Genomic DNA, 16,769 nt, shown 5'->3' with positions numbered 1-16,769 from the left:
CTTTCCATACCTTCTGTCACAATCACCAACTTAGATCAGTTCAGATTCAACAGCATGGAACAATCACACCACTACACTTCCATGAGGAGAGGAAAATAGATCCCATCACTTAAAGGAATATTTATACCACTGCAAATATCCCTTTTTACAGCTCATGAAAATGTCCCTTGTTATGGGTTATGCAAATACTATCCATTATTAGATTTATGGAAATAAGTTATTTGTTAAAATAAGTTGTGTAGTTTCTTCAGGAAAGAAGAGATAAAGAATTGCTATGTGCATCAGTGGGGCTCAGAGATCCAAAATGCTGAAGGAGGAAAAGTTCTTAAATGAACTTTGGTGGAAACAGATAGAAGGAAGGATCAGTTTGCTAGCATGGGGATTTAGGTGGCTCTTGGTCACCAAGGCAAATGAGACCAACACAAGACAGAATTGCTTGCAACTATCCAAGAGTAAGCACTAGTGAAGGTATTCAATTGAGCCAAAATTTTTGGGAAAAACATAGTCACATATAGCTCTTGAGATGCTTTGTTTTTTTTAAGAGGGTAGAAGAAGCAGTTAGAGAAGGTTTTGCAAATCTTATCCTTACCAGAAGTAGAAAGTGATTGAGAATATGAGACTGTGTGTGTAAAGGTAGCATTCACACTCCCTAAGAAGGGAAGAGGTAGAAAACTGCAATTAAACAGTGGTTTCTGGGAGATAGACTTCAATAAGCATCGAGTATCCACAGATAAAATCTCATAGGTCTCACATACAAAGAGAAAAAGGGGTCTTGGAAACTTTGTCTAGGTAGACAAGCTGGTCTGCAAGTGACAGTTTTCCCAATGTAGAGGGAGAACAGGAGCTGCAATGAGAAATCAGTTTAGGTATTTTATGATCTTTCTAATTATATCAAATGAGGGAAATAAGTGCACATCCATAGAAACAAGGTTGGATTGATTGGGGGATATACAAAATAATAGCATAAGCAATTAAGGAAAAAAAACAGAAATTGCCTGAGGAATTGAAAAAAAAAAGGAGATGCAGGCAGATAAATCCATCTGTAGAGATATCAAGTACCAAGAAGATGACCAAGAAAAATGTGGATCTGTTGTTTTATTGAAAAGACAACCTATTGGCAGATGACACCAGGGAAGACCAAATACCTTTCTATGTTTGTCTTCACACAAAGCAACAAATCAATTAGCTAATGAACCAAGGAGAGTGACAAATCACTGTTCAGAATAGAGAAAAGATGGATTGGAAAGCATTTAAGTAAGAAAAGTGTTTTTGTAAATCAGCCAGGCTTCATTTGTATTATCCTAGTGGATTACACAACTTGGTGTGAGCTATCTTTGAGCACACTTGGAGAACAGACAAGTTGCTGTAAAACTTGAAAGGGAGACTCAGCTTTAAAAGGAGAAAAAAGCAAGAGTAAACACAAAAGGATATCTAGTTGTCTTCAGTTCCCCCAAGCCACTGAAACAAACAACCCAGTATCTTTAAGCATCCATAAAACAAGGAAATAAATAACAGTCAATGTGAATTTGTCAAGGACAAACATTAGGCTAAAATAGTTTCCTTTTGTGGGTAGAGGAGAAATAGCAGACATCACACAGTTGAACTTGGAAAACAGAATTCTCATAAATGAACTACAGATTAAATTACTGCAGCAGAAGAGCAAAAGTAATGTTTCTGCAGGGTTATCTTAGAAATAGAACTATCTATTACCAACTGATGAAAAAAGAAGAATCCTATCAAATCTGCAAATTAAAAATAAATACATAAAATAAGAAAATAAGCTTTTGAACAGGGTTAGAATTCAAAGTAATTGCTAAACTGAAGAAACCTTTTCTAAAATAGCCTATGATTCAGCACAGAAAAGTACAGAAATCTAAACTTCAGCAGGAATAATGAGTTGCAAGACTGGACCAGACAGCAGGCCTGCTAAGATCTGACATTTCAGTGGATCATAAGCAGAACAGAAGTCAGTGGTGTTATGCTGTCTACAAAACTTATATATTCTACTGGGTCATAACATGAGGAGTATAACCCATAAAAAAGTAATTAATTATTCATCTGGCCTATCCACACTGCTAGTTCTGAGAAAGTTCAGAGGGCAGCACTCAGAATGACCAGAGATCTAGAAAACATCACCTACGAGGTAAGAGGCTGGTCAGTCTGGAAAGAAGACAACCTCGAGAAAATCCCAAACTGAAGACAGGGCTGCCTAAAGGGAATACAAGAATGAATAGACTGCATCTCTAACAATGAAGATACCGATTAGATGTTAGAAAAAACCTTCTACCACTGAGGATACAGAAGGATGGAAGTAGCTGTAGCAGGAATGTGAAAAATCCAGCTTATGAGATATTAAAGACTAGCTTGTGTTACTGCTTGTCAAGGAACATTGCTGATAGGGCAGTTTCTGCTTTTGGCATGGGAATAGACTATATGACTTCTTGGAGCCTCTCCCAACCACATAATTTTATGATTCCATGCTTCCAAGATGATGAAGCTAATCAAAGAAGTTAATTAACATGTCTTTACACATCTCAGTTCTAGTCTCAGCACTGCATCAACATATCTAGGAAAACTGCTCCAGTAGATTTACTTTGCAGCCACAGTCTTAGGAACAGTCTTTAATGACAGCTGACTCTGCAGAACTAGTCTACGTCAACTCTGTAGGCAAATGACAAGATTATAGACTCCTGTGTTGAGGCAGCAACCTGGAGCTAAATCCCATCCATCACATCTTCAGGGCTGTGCAAGCCCTGATGGCTGACTTTGGTCCCATGGGACAGGGTGCCCAGACCTGCTCTCTGAGCTGTACTTGACTGCTCAGTGAGGACTCAGGCAGCTACTGGCTGCTCCTGCAGCCTGGGGTTCCACTTGGGGACAATCTCTATCTGGGCTATTTTAAAGCCAAACACACTGCTACTCACTTTTTTTCTTTTTTTTTCCTTTTTTTTTCTTTTTGTGTATTACCTGACAATTTATAGTCTCATCCTATTATTGACTGCACACATTAAATGTGAAAAACAAAACTAAATCATAAAACCACAGCCTAAAAACATCTTAGTTTTCTTTTATACAAAAGCTGCCAAGTTACAGGTACAGAAGCATGTTGAGGGTTTTAATTTTTACTGACTCCAGTAGGTTTGCTTAATTTAGAAGCTGTTTGTGCATAATTTTTAAGCAAGTCAGAGCTGATTTCTAGGAAGGGCAACACAAATTCCCTTCACCATAACAAAGGATAATTATACTGTGCATGTTTTATTTGCCACTAGGTGGGAGTGGAACATAATCTTCTAGTTAATCTTGAAGCAGTGTCAATAGAGAAAGACAAAGTATATTTTCTTGGCTAAGCAAGATCATTCTGCTGAGAGAATGACTTCAGTGATTCACAGGTGTCTACAGCTACAAGACATGGGAAGACTGAATTTTTATTTAAAACTTCAATAAATTACTGATAATTAATAAGAAAATACTTTGACTCCTACTTAGAATGCAAATTTTATTTTTTTTCAGTCAGCATTAAGAAGTAGATTTACATATTTTTCTGAATCTTACACACCTATCTGATGCATTTCCAAGGAAGTGCCTTGAATAATACACTATTGTTCAGCCCTATCACCTACTGCTACTGATGCATCTCTTTTAGTATTCAGACCACTGAATATCTATATAAATAGTCTTCACATACATTTCACAATTTGTATACACCTAGAAATAATGCTCTTTTTTATTACATAAGGCCCACTTGTGGTTTTTTTCCATGACATTTATTTGCAATTATTTTTTAAAATCTCTGTGTTGTAAACAAAATGGGTGTTTCTTATAATAAAATATCCTGTCCAATAATCCTTCTGTGTGTGTCTGTACCTGACTTGAGATAGGTACCCTTTTCTTAAAGCACAATATTTTAGTATCTTATTAGTAATCAGCAATTACATTATTAAACTACAACTGGATCATCAAAGAATGAACCACAATCACAGCTTACAGTCTTTTCTTCCTTCTTTACAAAGCTTAACATTAAAAAAAATAATAAATTTAAAGATATTTTTACTATTTCTTGGAAAAGTATGAAGTCAAAGTATATTTTAGGAGAAATACACTAGAGGTTTCCAAAATCAAGGTGGTGAAGATGCATCACCTCTATTGGTGCAAGAGTTTCCTGTGAAATTAGTAAGGAGCTGATTTGAATAAACAAGAGGAAGCAACTTTTCATACAACATACAGCGAAACCATAGAACACTGCACTAATGATTGCAATGAAGTAAAAATAAAATTAGTTAATGAATTGATTGATAAATACTCAAATTATGGAAGGATAAATCGGTCATGGTTTTGAATTTGTTTTATTGGGTTTTTTATGTTTATCAGTATTAAAAACTATGTCTAAGATGGAAAAACCCCTGTAGCATCTATATGTGGAACTAGTTCAAGATGAAGGAGTGTGTTTTCCCCTGGGCTTTAAGAGCATCTCAGTTCTTGCTGGAGCCTTGAAAGTCCAGCCCTGCTTTGGGAACTGCTCTGCAGTGGGATGAAGGAGGCATGGTGCCACTACAGGAAATGTCACCAGGGCTTCCCTTCCACACTGAGCAAGGCTGGTGGCTGCTGGGCTGGACAGGCTGGTATCTCACCATACTTCAACCTTTAGGGACAGCGGCAGGCAGGTAAAAAGCAATGCAATGGTTCCAGGCAGCCCTAACACAAATTTAGCCTGCCTGGGACACTAGTGGGTACTTCTGTGGTCAAAAATAGTAGGGATGACACACACCCTGCTGCTCGTCCCCTCCCCAGCTGCACACCCATGACAGCCGACCTGTGACAAGGGGATATAAAGCTGTTCTGCCAGCTCCAAGTAAAAAGTGGAATCTCTTTGTGAGACAAAAATTTTTGTTTGTGATAAGAGCAACTTCTCTTTATGAGAAGGAAATTCTTCTGTGACCTTTTCCTTATGTTTTTGCTTCCATGTGGCTGTACAGTTGCACAAAATTTGGTACCACACAATGGCCTGCAGCACAAAGCAGTTTCTTTTGTGACCAGGAGTCTCTAGCAGGATGTCATGGAAACAGCTTGAGCTCTTAAAATGAAGTCTTTATTTACATTAAAAAATTGTTTACACTGGGTCCAGGATAGAGTGAAGCTGCTAAAATACCTTATCAGAGCTCTGAGGACATCCAGTTCCCTACACTATGTCCTGTCTATTAATAGTTTGGGAAAAATTGCATCTAATTTTGATGAAGTCAGAAGAAAGGTTTCAAAGCATGCCCTCAAGACACACATTGGATACATGTGAGAGCCTCAGCAGTGAGTTGACACGACTTGGACCCTTGACCCACAGACACACTGGGACCTGGCACCTGCCACACCATTTCTCCCCATCTTCTCAAGTGATGCAAGATTCCCTGCTCTCTTTTCTTCCCCTCTCCCCTCACATTCTTTTTCCAAGGAAGAATCCAGCATCCCCTCCCCTGCTTGACATTTTAGCCTAATTTTTGTACTTTCTGCTTGCAGCGGTGAGCTAATGGGGAAAGGGACACTTCCATAATTAGCAGTTTTTAAGAGTGGGAGTAGATGCTTCTGGGACATTGTGACTTCTGTGCTGCAGAGTTCAAAATTATAATCAGGGTGACTGACAGAGACACGGCGCGCTTGGGGACTGTGGAGGACAGTTAGTAGGACAGAGAATGCAGCCTATGCTGGCAGCATCCCAGAGGAAGCTTCTTAACCAAGGATGTGTTTCATTAGGGTGGTATCAAAAATACAGGGCTTGTCAGCGTGGAACAGGAATACACAGAGCCATGAAGAAAAGACTTTTTTTCCAGAAAAGCTTTAAATGCTCATCCTAATTTATTATTTTTCCTAGTCCAGACCTGTTTCAACACAGATAAGGATAATTCTCCCCTGACACATATATATACACCTTCACCTATATATCCTGGTCTAACTTGGAAATCAGTCTTGGTTTGAGCGTGCTGTTGGACTAGATGGTCCTTCAGAGACCCCTTTCCAGCTGAAATTATTTTGTGATTTGATATTTTAAATAGCTAGAAAGCACTATTGTAGCCAGCAAGCTGGCTTTGAACATTCGTTTTTCACTCGCAGTGCCTCCATACAAATGACAAATGTAACACGGAGCAGTCAGAAGCACACTTCAGGTGTTTCACCACCGGCTCTGACAGCTCAGATCACTCCCTAGCAGTTATCCCAGCTGGGTCTGTCTAATAGGGCCAAAGGGCAGGATCAGGGGCTGTCATCTCCAAAGGGATGATGGCTGCCTCCTGTTTGACCTATCTTCCTTTTATAACAGCTGAGAGTAACCTGAACTGCATTTCAGCTCAGATACTTTCTCTTAGCTGCTTCAAAAGAGCAGCAGGCTCTGAAGAAGAAAATAATCCTCCAAACAGCTAGAACACTGGATTTACCAGGATGATTTTTATGCAGTGAGACATAATTAACTTTAAATACTATTTACAATTTTTGAAATTTACTCAGTTTGGTCAGTAATTCCATTTTTGCACTCAGAGGAAGTGCTTCTGGTGATTCAACTACTCTTAAAGGAAGAATGCAAAGTACTTTCAATATCCTAATGCCAGCCAACAGAACACTGATACACATTAGTTTGGAAATTATGGGGTGAGATGCACAATAATTCTCATGAAGAATAAGCAGGAATTCAAATTAGAAGTAAAATTGCAAAATACATCCAATCAAGTTATGCAAATGACAGGGAAATAGAACCATATATTTTTACCTGAGATAGAGACTGCTACAGCAAGAGTGACAGAACAATTTTTCACATTTGAAATAGCTCTGGAGAGAAAAGCTTCACAGCTTTATTTAAAAAGTATTCAGGCCAGAGGTTCTCCTGGTGATTAGCTGCTTCAAGAATCTCAGTTATGACAATAAGGAGAGGTACAGTATAAGGAGCACCTTAAATTATCATTTTATCCATAAATAAGTGTACACAAGAACTAAGTTAGAATAAGCAGTGCAAACAGATCCACATGTACTTTGTGGACATGTACATTTATTTTTTATCTTACTGAAGAGGATTTTACAACACAGCACAAGGAAACATTCTTTGCAATGAAGTAGAATAATGTAAAACTGAGGGGAAATGGTTGATCTTGAAGGCTCTTAGAGGACCTGTTAATTTCAAAACAAGTTCATATTACCTTTTAAGCACTGATGAGGGCAATCCAACAGTATTCAATTTCAGAGTGGAAAAAAAAAGTGCAACTAATCCTGCAATGAATTCACCTCTCCTGTGACCTCAGTGGGACTCCTGGCTTACAGGTTTAAAAACAGCAAGGAGCACGACACATTAACTGAGTATCAGTTTAACTTCAGAAAAAACACTAAACACTGTGGTTAGTGGAGCTTGTGTGGACACCAGGTGCCCATGTACTGCTCCATCACTCTTTGTCACCTGGACAGAGGAGAGAGAATATACCAAAAGGCTCAGGAGTCAAGATAAGGACAGGGAGAGTTCACTCACCAATTACTGTCTTGGGCAAAACTGACTTGGGAAAATTTGTTTTATTTATTACCAGTCTAATCAGAGTGGGGTGATGAAATATAAAACCAAATCTCAAAGGCTCTTTGCCCCATCCCTCCCTTTTTTATGGCCTCAACTTCACTCCCAATTTCCTCTACCCTCTCTATGCAGGAGCTCAGAGGGAATAGGGATTGTGGTTAATTCATCACATGTTGTCTCTACTGCTCCTTCCTCCTCAGAGGGAGGACTCCTCACACTCCTCCCTGCTCCAGTGTTGGGTCCTCCTATAGGAGATTGTCCTTCATGGATTTCTCCGAGTCCTTCCCATGGGCTGCAGTTCTTTACCAATTGCTCCAGCATGGGTCCCTTCCATAGGGTGCCGTCCTTCAGGAACAGGCTGCTCCAGCCTGGATGTCCCACAGGGACCTGGCAGCAAAACGGGTTCAGAGTGGGGTCATCTTTCCATGGGGCCACAGGCCCTGCCAGGAGCCTCCTCCAGTGTGAGCTTCCCACATGGTGGTCATTCCACACTTCCCACGCGGTGGTCATTCCCTCCTTTGGGCACACACCTGCTCCAGCATGGGATCTTCCACGAGCTGTAGGTGGATGTCTGTTCCACTGTGGACCTCCTTGGCTGCAGGAGCACAGCTGCCTCACCATGGTCTTCACAACAAGCTGCAGGGGAACCTGCTCCACTGCCTGGAGCACCTCCTGGCCCTATTCACTCTCCTGTGGGATCTGCCTGCACAGAATAAATGACAAAGGTAAAGACAATGCCCATGAATAAGCCTTACCTGCTGTCAGAGAGATTTTTATTTTGGTGAGCTGTTGTTGATACAAGGAGCAGGTTGGTACCTCATGAAACATCCTCTCAGTTGCTTCTTCTTTCTGATAGAATTTAAGTGCCTCTGGAGATGGCAGTGTTTTTTCCACTAGACAAAAAGCATCTTTTCCCCCTTTTCATTGCTTAGATGAAGGAAAACATCTTTGTGACTCAAAGCCTATAATTTCATGCAGATATATAGAAAGGGTAAGGACAGATTTGATTTATTAATGGTCTCTCATCCTCTTGTCCTTTGCCCAGGCATTCAGTAGGCACCAATTAATTAACTTCCATTACATGTTTCTTCCAGGAGACTGACTTCATAGGAAGAAGGGGGAGGAGACTTGTAAAAGGTTCTTAGCATGCAACCACAACTACTGCATCTCAGTCCACTGAGAATATAGAAGAGCCTGGTGAGCAAGACATCTTCATTCCTTTCTAGTAAGCTACATCAAAACCTATTGTCATGCTGGGAGAGTTCTTCAGCATTTAATCTGGTTATTTCAATAGAGTTAACTTTACTAGACCACTTCACAAACTGATGTCCAAGCAGGCTTTTCTGCAGCATTTCATACAGAGACAAGCATCAGACACAGGCTCTCTGTGCTCTTCATGGAGTCTATGCGTTGATTCCTGCAGCACTCCACTTGCAGGATCCATTGATTCCTGCAATCCCTCTGCCAGACTTCTGAAATTGCTAGCAAAGAGACAAAGCTATGTGTCAACAACTTCTCCAAGTGCCCAGCCAAAGGTCCTGCCAAATCCCTTACACACAGTTTCCCAGCCCACCAGCTTTCCAAGACCATTGGTAGAATCAGCAAGCAGGGAGGAAAGGAGTCCTCCTTCTCCCAGCTCCCACGCAATGTGACAGAGGATTTAGACCCATCCTACCTAAATGGCATAATTACACTGAAAATCCCATTATCCTAGGCTTTGACAATAGAAAGAAGAGAGGAACATCCTGGAATAATCCCAGAGCCAAGTGAACTGAATTGCCCTTGGGTGGCAGCTACTGCTCTTCTTTAAATAGATAGGAAGCTTGCAGTAACTAAACACCAAAGAGATGCTTTGTGGGGAGATCTGCCATGGTAAGTACAGAAAGTAAAAAAAGTAAGGAAAACGACAGAGGCACTGCAGGACACAGATGTGTGAGGGTTCTTGAATACATTCAGGACAGGGCAGCAAAGCTGGTGAAAGGGTTGGAAGCCACTTCCTCTGAGGAGCAGCTGAAGACTTTGGGCTTGTCTGGTTGGGAGAAAAGGAGGCTAAGGAGTGCTCTTTTCACCTTCCTTTGGAGGGGAAGTGGAGAGAGAGATGCTGATCTCTTCTCCTTGGGATCCAGCAATAGTATGTGTGGGAATGGTTCAAAACTGTGTCAACAAAAGATTTAGACTGGATATTAGGAAGAACTTCTCTACAGAGAGAGTGGTCAAACCCTGAAAGAGGCTTAAAAAGCCTAGAGAGGTGGTTGATGCCCCAAGCCTGATAGTGTTTACAAGACATTTGAACATAAAGCATAACATGCTTTAACTTCTGGTCAGCCCTAAAATGTCAGGTAGTTGGACAAAGTGATCAACACAGGTCCCTTACAACTAAAACTGTACTATTTTTTTTCTACCATTACACCTGCCTGACCTGGCTTTACTTTGATTTTTCAGGTACATTTTGATAGTTAAGACAGCTAATATTATTTTTGTAAAGAATTGGCCATGTCCAATTCATTGATATTACATTTGTATTGGTGTAAATGTGTGGGTTTAATTACACTGTTTATCTAACCACTGCTTGTTGTCCACTTGACTGGGAAGAAATAAGAAATGGTAGTCATAATCTAAAGTTTTTTCAAGCATAATGAAACAGCAAGCAACCCACACAAGCCAGTAAAACCATGCCAAATAAAAATATCACAGAATCACAGAATATCAAGTTTGGAAGAGACCTTAAAGATCATCTAGTCCAATTATCAACCATCACCATTAAGGAATGCTGCTGAATAGAGAGATTTACACATTATATTTGGTAAATAAAATTGATACTTCATTTGGCAAATAAATAAACCATCTGGCAACACAAATAAAGTGAATATGGCAGATGATGTTCATATCCTCACCCCAAGAAATTTAAACACTTGCCATACCGTCAGTTACCCACCACCACCACTTCCCAAGAGACCCTCACACATATTTCATGCTGTTTAATCTCAAATCAGCACATACAATGGTAATAGCTCAGTGCAGTTTGTACATGTGGAATAGATATGTGCATAATGTTTTACTGTAGTAAAATTTCCACTAGTGCAAATTCATTGTTTGTGGTTCATTCCATATGAGAAAAAAAAAAACCAAAACAACATAAAAAAACTAAACAAACCTCTGTCATAAGAGAGGTTTCCTTTAAAATTCTATCTAAGCTCAAAAGCAGTCTTTCCTGTAAAGAACCTTTTTCATCAGGGAATCATTAACACAGAAAATTATTTACCTATATTTGTTCATAACTTAGAAGCCAAATTAAGCAACCCCATATCTGTCTCACTTCTTAAAGGCCCTTTTATTGATTCATTCCCAAACCTATTTGTGTTGCTTCTCTCTTCTCTCTGGGAGGCTCAGTTAAGTGAGGAAGTGAACCTTGCTTAAGCATCCTGAGTATCCACTCAGCCCAGTGCTGCTGGGCAGTCTTTCACTTCTCCATTAACAGTGTCTCTGCTGTGCTGCCTGGCTGACACTTTCCATGATGTGCCAGTGGTCTGATTCAGATGTGGCTCCATTTGTCTGGTACAAGGCTGCCACACTGAAGGCTCCTTTTTCCAGAGTCTTGATGTTGCATCTTTCTCCTCCTAGCAGGAAAGTTGTTCCTTCCCATCACAAAGCCACCCTAACCTGTGCTGGCAGCTCTAACAGGGCAGTGTACAGCATTCCCCACAGGTATCAGGACATGGACCCTCTGTTGGCAAAGGCACTTTCAGGATGATGCAGGATCTCTCTGTGTGAGTTACCAACCCTGAAGGAGGCCAGTTGTCATCAGACCTGCTATGCACTACAAACAAGTGAGGCTGCTGGCAATCACAGGCATGTGAGGAAACTGGTGACATTGCTGGAGGGAAAATCAACCAGCTGTATGGACCCTGACTAGCTTTGGCATGGAAATAAATCTTACACAGCATAAAATCTCTAAAAGCAGAGATGAACCAAGCCATAGCATGAAGCTGCTCCTGCTGCAAATGCTGCATGTGTGAGACAGACAATGCTGACAGCCCTCAGAGCCTGATTACTTGAATCCAGATGGTTGGTAGTCCCAGAGGCTGTGCACATTTCTTAAAATCAGCTAACCCTCAAGATAATCACAGCCGAGCATTTCCTTGCCTAAAGCATCAAGATGTGCTCTTAGTCAAAGCAACCACACCTTGACTGTCATGTCTGCAAAGCTATTTCCTGCTAACACACAAATTAGACTGTGGTTTACCTGAGAAATTGAATTACTACCTGCCATGAGACTCTTCTAGTCCTTGATGTAGCAGGAAAATCAGTACCTCTTCACTGCACCTTCACACTTTCCTAGATCTAACCACTGAAAAAGTTCTTGGCACATGCAATTCACAAGTGCACACTTTCATCGGACAGCTCACTTGCTCTGCAGCAGCTAAGTCACTTCTGAGACATGAGGGAACACTACTCAGTATAATTCAGGCAGAGCTGCTGGTTGCCTGAACAATACTACCTACTATGTAAGATGCTGTTGCATCAGCATGCTGGTTTCTTCCCTAACACTGAGGACAAGCAGAGGTCCATTTCACTTCATAATCTGTTTTGGGGAAGGAGTATTTCCTTCTGAGAAAGAACTTTGGGATACCCTCCAGCTGCTATATTCTTTAGCTGATAGACAACCATCTCATCATGTTAACAGTTTTCCCATTAAGATCAAAATTTGCCATATTTGGTCCAGCTTAAAATCTTTTTCTTTTTTGAAATCAGAGGGTTGGAAGGAACTCTCAATATTCTATTTTCAGTGGTCCTAATGCCTCCAGTTTAATGTCTCAGATGTTTTGTCATCTTCCATTCAAAGATGTTCCAGATGGGAATGTGGCAGAAGCTTAATATTAAAGGATGATGTGACCAGGGACAGGACATGTGTCTTACTGCACTAGGAGCAAAACATGCAGGCAAGAAAGCAGAAGTGAGGACCTGCAAATTCACAGACAGAACCCTAACGCAAGTTTTCACCTGCCACTGAAAATTCCCAGGGGTATTTAATTACTATATTTTTATTCTGGATCTTTGTTCATATTTTCCAAAACAGAATTATATCCTCCCAAGGAAACACATTTATTTATGACTGTGGTGCCAAAGGAGAACAAATATAGCAAGAGTTGTGAAGATGGTTCTCTTCCTGTCCCTATTTCCAAACAACCTACTTTCCAAGCTAGGCAAGACTTGCCTAGGAAGACTTCTACAATTATAAGACATCCAGGACCTGAAACTTGGACTACAGCAGACAAAAACAGTGGCTGAAATATGTCCAGCATCCAAATAACAAGCACATAAAACACTTTTCCCATAGATTTTCTCTTTATATTGCACTATATGCCTAAGGGAAAAATCTGGGGCAAAGTTTTTTGCTGGTCCAGCATGTCATTGATTTCCTTTGAGAATTTTTAAGAACAACAGAATGTGTCTGTTCCTGTATTTTGAAGTATTTGTATCAGCAAGTAAAAAAAAAAAAAAAAGACAGTAAAAAGTGTGATCTGAAGAAAACAGAAAACAAGGAAAAGCCCTGCAGGAGATTTTTCTACAAATTTATCATGCTTTCCTGCAGATCGTTTTAAATTCAGTTTTCTTACATTAATCTTTAAAAAACCAACACGTTCATAAATTTTTTTCCCTCCCATTTTATTAGACCATTGCCATGGCTCGACTTTAGAACAATAGAAATACTGTGAGGAAACAAAAAATCAATTGGACCTTATTTACCAAAATGATCAGAATTTAAATACTCTGTCACACAAAAAGCTTTCATTAGATAAACATGATCTTCCCTGAAAGATGGTAATTTATCTATACTGAGAGTCTGTCAATATCAAGCAAATACTGCTCTGTTAAGACTAATCAGAGGTGTGGTGATTTCTAAACCTTCTGTTTAGATGGCTGTTACTGTTTGCCAGTATTTATTACCTGCAGTAGAGCTCACTCAAAAGAGATAAACCATCCATCAATAGGACATGCCCCTTCAGCAGCTGTTTTATCAACTGCTTCAAGTACCATTCTTTTTCATTAACTGTGTCATCAAACATCTGTCTTTCCTCTTTTTACAAAAAAACTGCCACAGCAAGCTACCATTGACACATCACCCCTTGCAATGATGATATTTTGGTTTTTTGGTTTGCATTACACTTTCCAATCTCACTCACAGAAAGAAGGCAAGCAAAGGAGAGTAGGTTTTAGTGAACCATACAAAAAATCCCCAGTCCAGCATGCATTTTCAGTCATCCAGCCCTTCAACACATTGGTTAAAAAAGAGTAAAATCTTTTTACTGTTTATATTTATTTACATATTACATTAAAATATGTAAATGTTACAATCATAAAATGAGAGAATACTACTAGAAGCATACTCCTGTTGCTGTAGAAACTGAGCTTGATTTTTTCCTGCTACACCAGCAAGAAGCAATTGAATGGAAATCAAAATCTTGGCAACTCAGCATTTTAGGATAATTAAGGTGTAAGGCACAACAAAGAGATATTTGAAATGCTTTCGTTAAAAAAATACATTAGAAAATGTTTTCAGGCAGAGCTGGAGGGAGAGAAGCTGTCATAAAGGACAGAAACAACCATTAGAATCACAGAATCAATAAGGGTTTGAAAAGACCTACAAGATCATCAAGAGCAACTTTTGGTTGAATACTTTGTCAACTAAACCACAGCACTAAGTGCCATGTCCAGTTATTTCTTGAACACTTCCAGGGATGGTAACTCCACCATCTGCCTGGGCAGGCCATCTCAATGCTTGACAACCCTTTCAGTGAAGAAAATCTACCTGATGTCCAACCTGAACCTTCGTGGCACAAGCTGAGGCCATATCCTCCTGTTCTGTCACTTGCTGCCTGGGAGAACAGACCGATCCCCACCTGGCTACACTCTCCTTTCGGGCACTGTAGAGAGGGACCAGGTCTCCCCTGAGCCTCCTTTTCTCCAGGCTGAACACCCCCAGCCCCCTGAGCTGCTCCTCACAGGCCTCGTGCTCCAGAGCCTTCCCCACCTCCACTGCCCTTCTCTTTACTCATTCCATCACCTCAATGTCCTTCCTGCAGTGAGGGGCCCAGAACCGGACACAGAGCTCGAGGTGTGGCCTCTCCAGAGCTGAGCACAGGGGGACAATCACTGCCCTAGGTCTGCTGGCCACATGAGTTTTGGTGTTGGATGACATTTGCCTTCTTGAGCACATGCTGGCTCATGTGTGCTGTTGATCAGCAAACCCAGCTCCTTTTCCACCTGGCAGTTTTCCAGCCACTCTGTCCCAGCCTGTAGCACTGTATGGGGTTGCTGTGACCCAAGCACAGGACCCAGCATTTCACCCTATTGAACCTCACACCTCTGATCTCAGCCCATCGATTTAGTCTGTCCAGATCCTTTCTGCAGAGGCTTCCTACCCTCCCACACACAGGCATTCCTGCCTGACTTGGTGTCATCTGCAAACTCTGGAGGATACTCCATGCCCTCACCTAGCTCATCAATAAAGATATTGGTCCAGTATCTTTACTGGCCCAATACTGAGCCCTGGGCAACTCCACTGGTGACCACTTGCCAGATGGATCTGATTCCATTCACCACCACTCTCAGGGCCCGGCCATCCAGTTCTTAACCCAGCAAAGAGTGCACCTGTCCAAGCTGTGGGCTGCCAGCTTTTCCAGGAAAATGCTGTGGGAGACAGTACCAAAGGCTTTACTGTAGTCCAGGCAGGTAGAATCCACAGCCTTTCCCTCATCCACTTGGTCATAAAAGGAGAGCGGGTTGGTGAAGCAGGACCTGCTTTTGCTCAACCTATGCTGGCTGGGCCTGACCCCGGGTTGTGCTGTGTATGACATCTGATCACACTCCTGATGATCTATGATCTGTTCCATAACCTTCCCAGGCACTGAGGTCAGGCTAATTGGCCTATAGTTCCCCAGATCCTCCTTCTGACCCTTCCTGTAAATGAGTGTCACATTGGCCAGCCCCCAGTCACCTGGGGCAGCCTCAGCTGACCAGGATTGGTGATCAGTGGTTGAGAGAGGCTTGGTGAGCTCTGCCAGCAGCTCCCTCGGTACCCTCGGATGGATCCTGTCAGCCCCGCGGAGCTGTGAGAGTCTCAGTGGCACAGCAGGTCACAAACTGCTTCCTCCTGGACTGCAGGGGCTCTGTTCTGCTCCCTGTCCCTGGCTACCAGCTCAAGGGCTGGTTGTCCTGAGGAAAACCAGTCCTTCTGTTAAACACTGAGGCAAAGAAGGTATTAAGTACCTCAGCCTTTTCCTCAGCCTTGGTTACAATGTTCTTTTCAGCATCCAACAAAGGATGGAGATTTTCCCTGGCCCAATTAGAATGCATTTCTTCCCCAATACCATACATGACCTAAAAATATATTGTTCAGATTTTGATATAGAATCATAGAATGTTAAGGGGTTGAAATGGACTTTCAAGATCATCTAATCCCAGCCTCCCCTGCCGTGGGCAGGCACACCTCCCACTAGAACAGGCTTCTCAAGGCCTAATTCAGCCTAACTTCGAATATCCCAAGGGTTGGGGCATTCAAAACCTCCCTGGGCAGCCTATTCCAGCATCTCACTATCCTCACAGTAAAAAAATTCTTTCTAATATCTAGTATCCAATATCTAATTCTTTCTCATATCTAACCTAAACTTCTAACATATATATAACCTAAACTTCTAACCTAATATCTAACCCTTCTTCAATTTGCAGTCACTATTCCTTGTCCTATCAGTACAGTTCCTGACAGAGTCCCTCTTGGGCTTCCCTGCAGGCCCCCTTCAGATACTGGAAGGCTGCAATGGGGTCTCCACACAACCTTCTTGTCTCCAGGCTGAACAGCCCCGACTTCCTCAGCCTGTCTTCAACAGGGGAGGTGTTCCAGCCCTCTTACCCACTTTGTGGTCTTTCTCTGGACCTGCTCCACCAGTTCCATGTCCTTCCTGCGTTGGTGGTACTGGAGCAGGATGCAGTGCTCCGGGGGGAGTCTCACAAGAGCAGAGCAGAGGGGGAGAATCACCTCCTTTGAGCCACTGGCCACGCTGGTTTTGATGCAGCCCAGGATTTAAGGATTTCATTGTCTTTCTGGGCTGTGGGCTCACACTGCCAGTTTATGATGAGTTTTTCATCAACCACCAGCCTCAAATCTTTCTCTGTAGGGCTGCTCTCAATCACCTCTCCACCTTATCTTTGGCATAGAAAAGAATCACAGGCTCCAAAT

At 41.6% G+C, this 16,769-nt stretch overlaps 1 long non-coding RNA gene across 2 annotated transcripts; it reads right to left on the bottom strand.

Moving 5' to 3' along the window:
• Positions 1-6,803: 6,803 nt before the first annotated feature.
• Positions 6,804-15,773, bottom strand: LOC135293818 (uncharacterized). 2 transcript variants are annotated; one of them, XR_010355911.1, is made up of 2 exons: positions 15,028-15,773; positions 6,804-8,234 (listed from the first exon to the last, which is right to left on the bottom strand). It is a non-coding gene; the product is annotated as an uncharacterized LOC135293818 (long non-coding RNA). The 2 variants fall into 2 exon arrangements; XR_010355912.1 differs by having other exon boundaries at positions 15,240-15,773.
• Positions 15,774-16,769: the final 996 nt, after the last annotated feature.

Source organism: Passer domesticus, chromosome 2, assembly GCF_036417665.1.
Source record: "Passer domesticus isolate bPasDom1 chromosome 2, bPasDom1.hap1, whole genome shotgun sequence".
Classification (NCBI taxonomy): domain Eukaryota; kingdom Metazoa; phylum Chordata; class Aves; order Passeriformes; family Passeridae; genus Passer; species Passer domesticus.
This window is presented reverse-complemented; position numbering and strand designations above follow the sequence as displayed.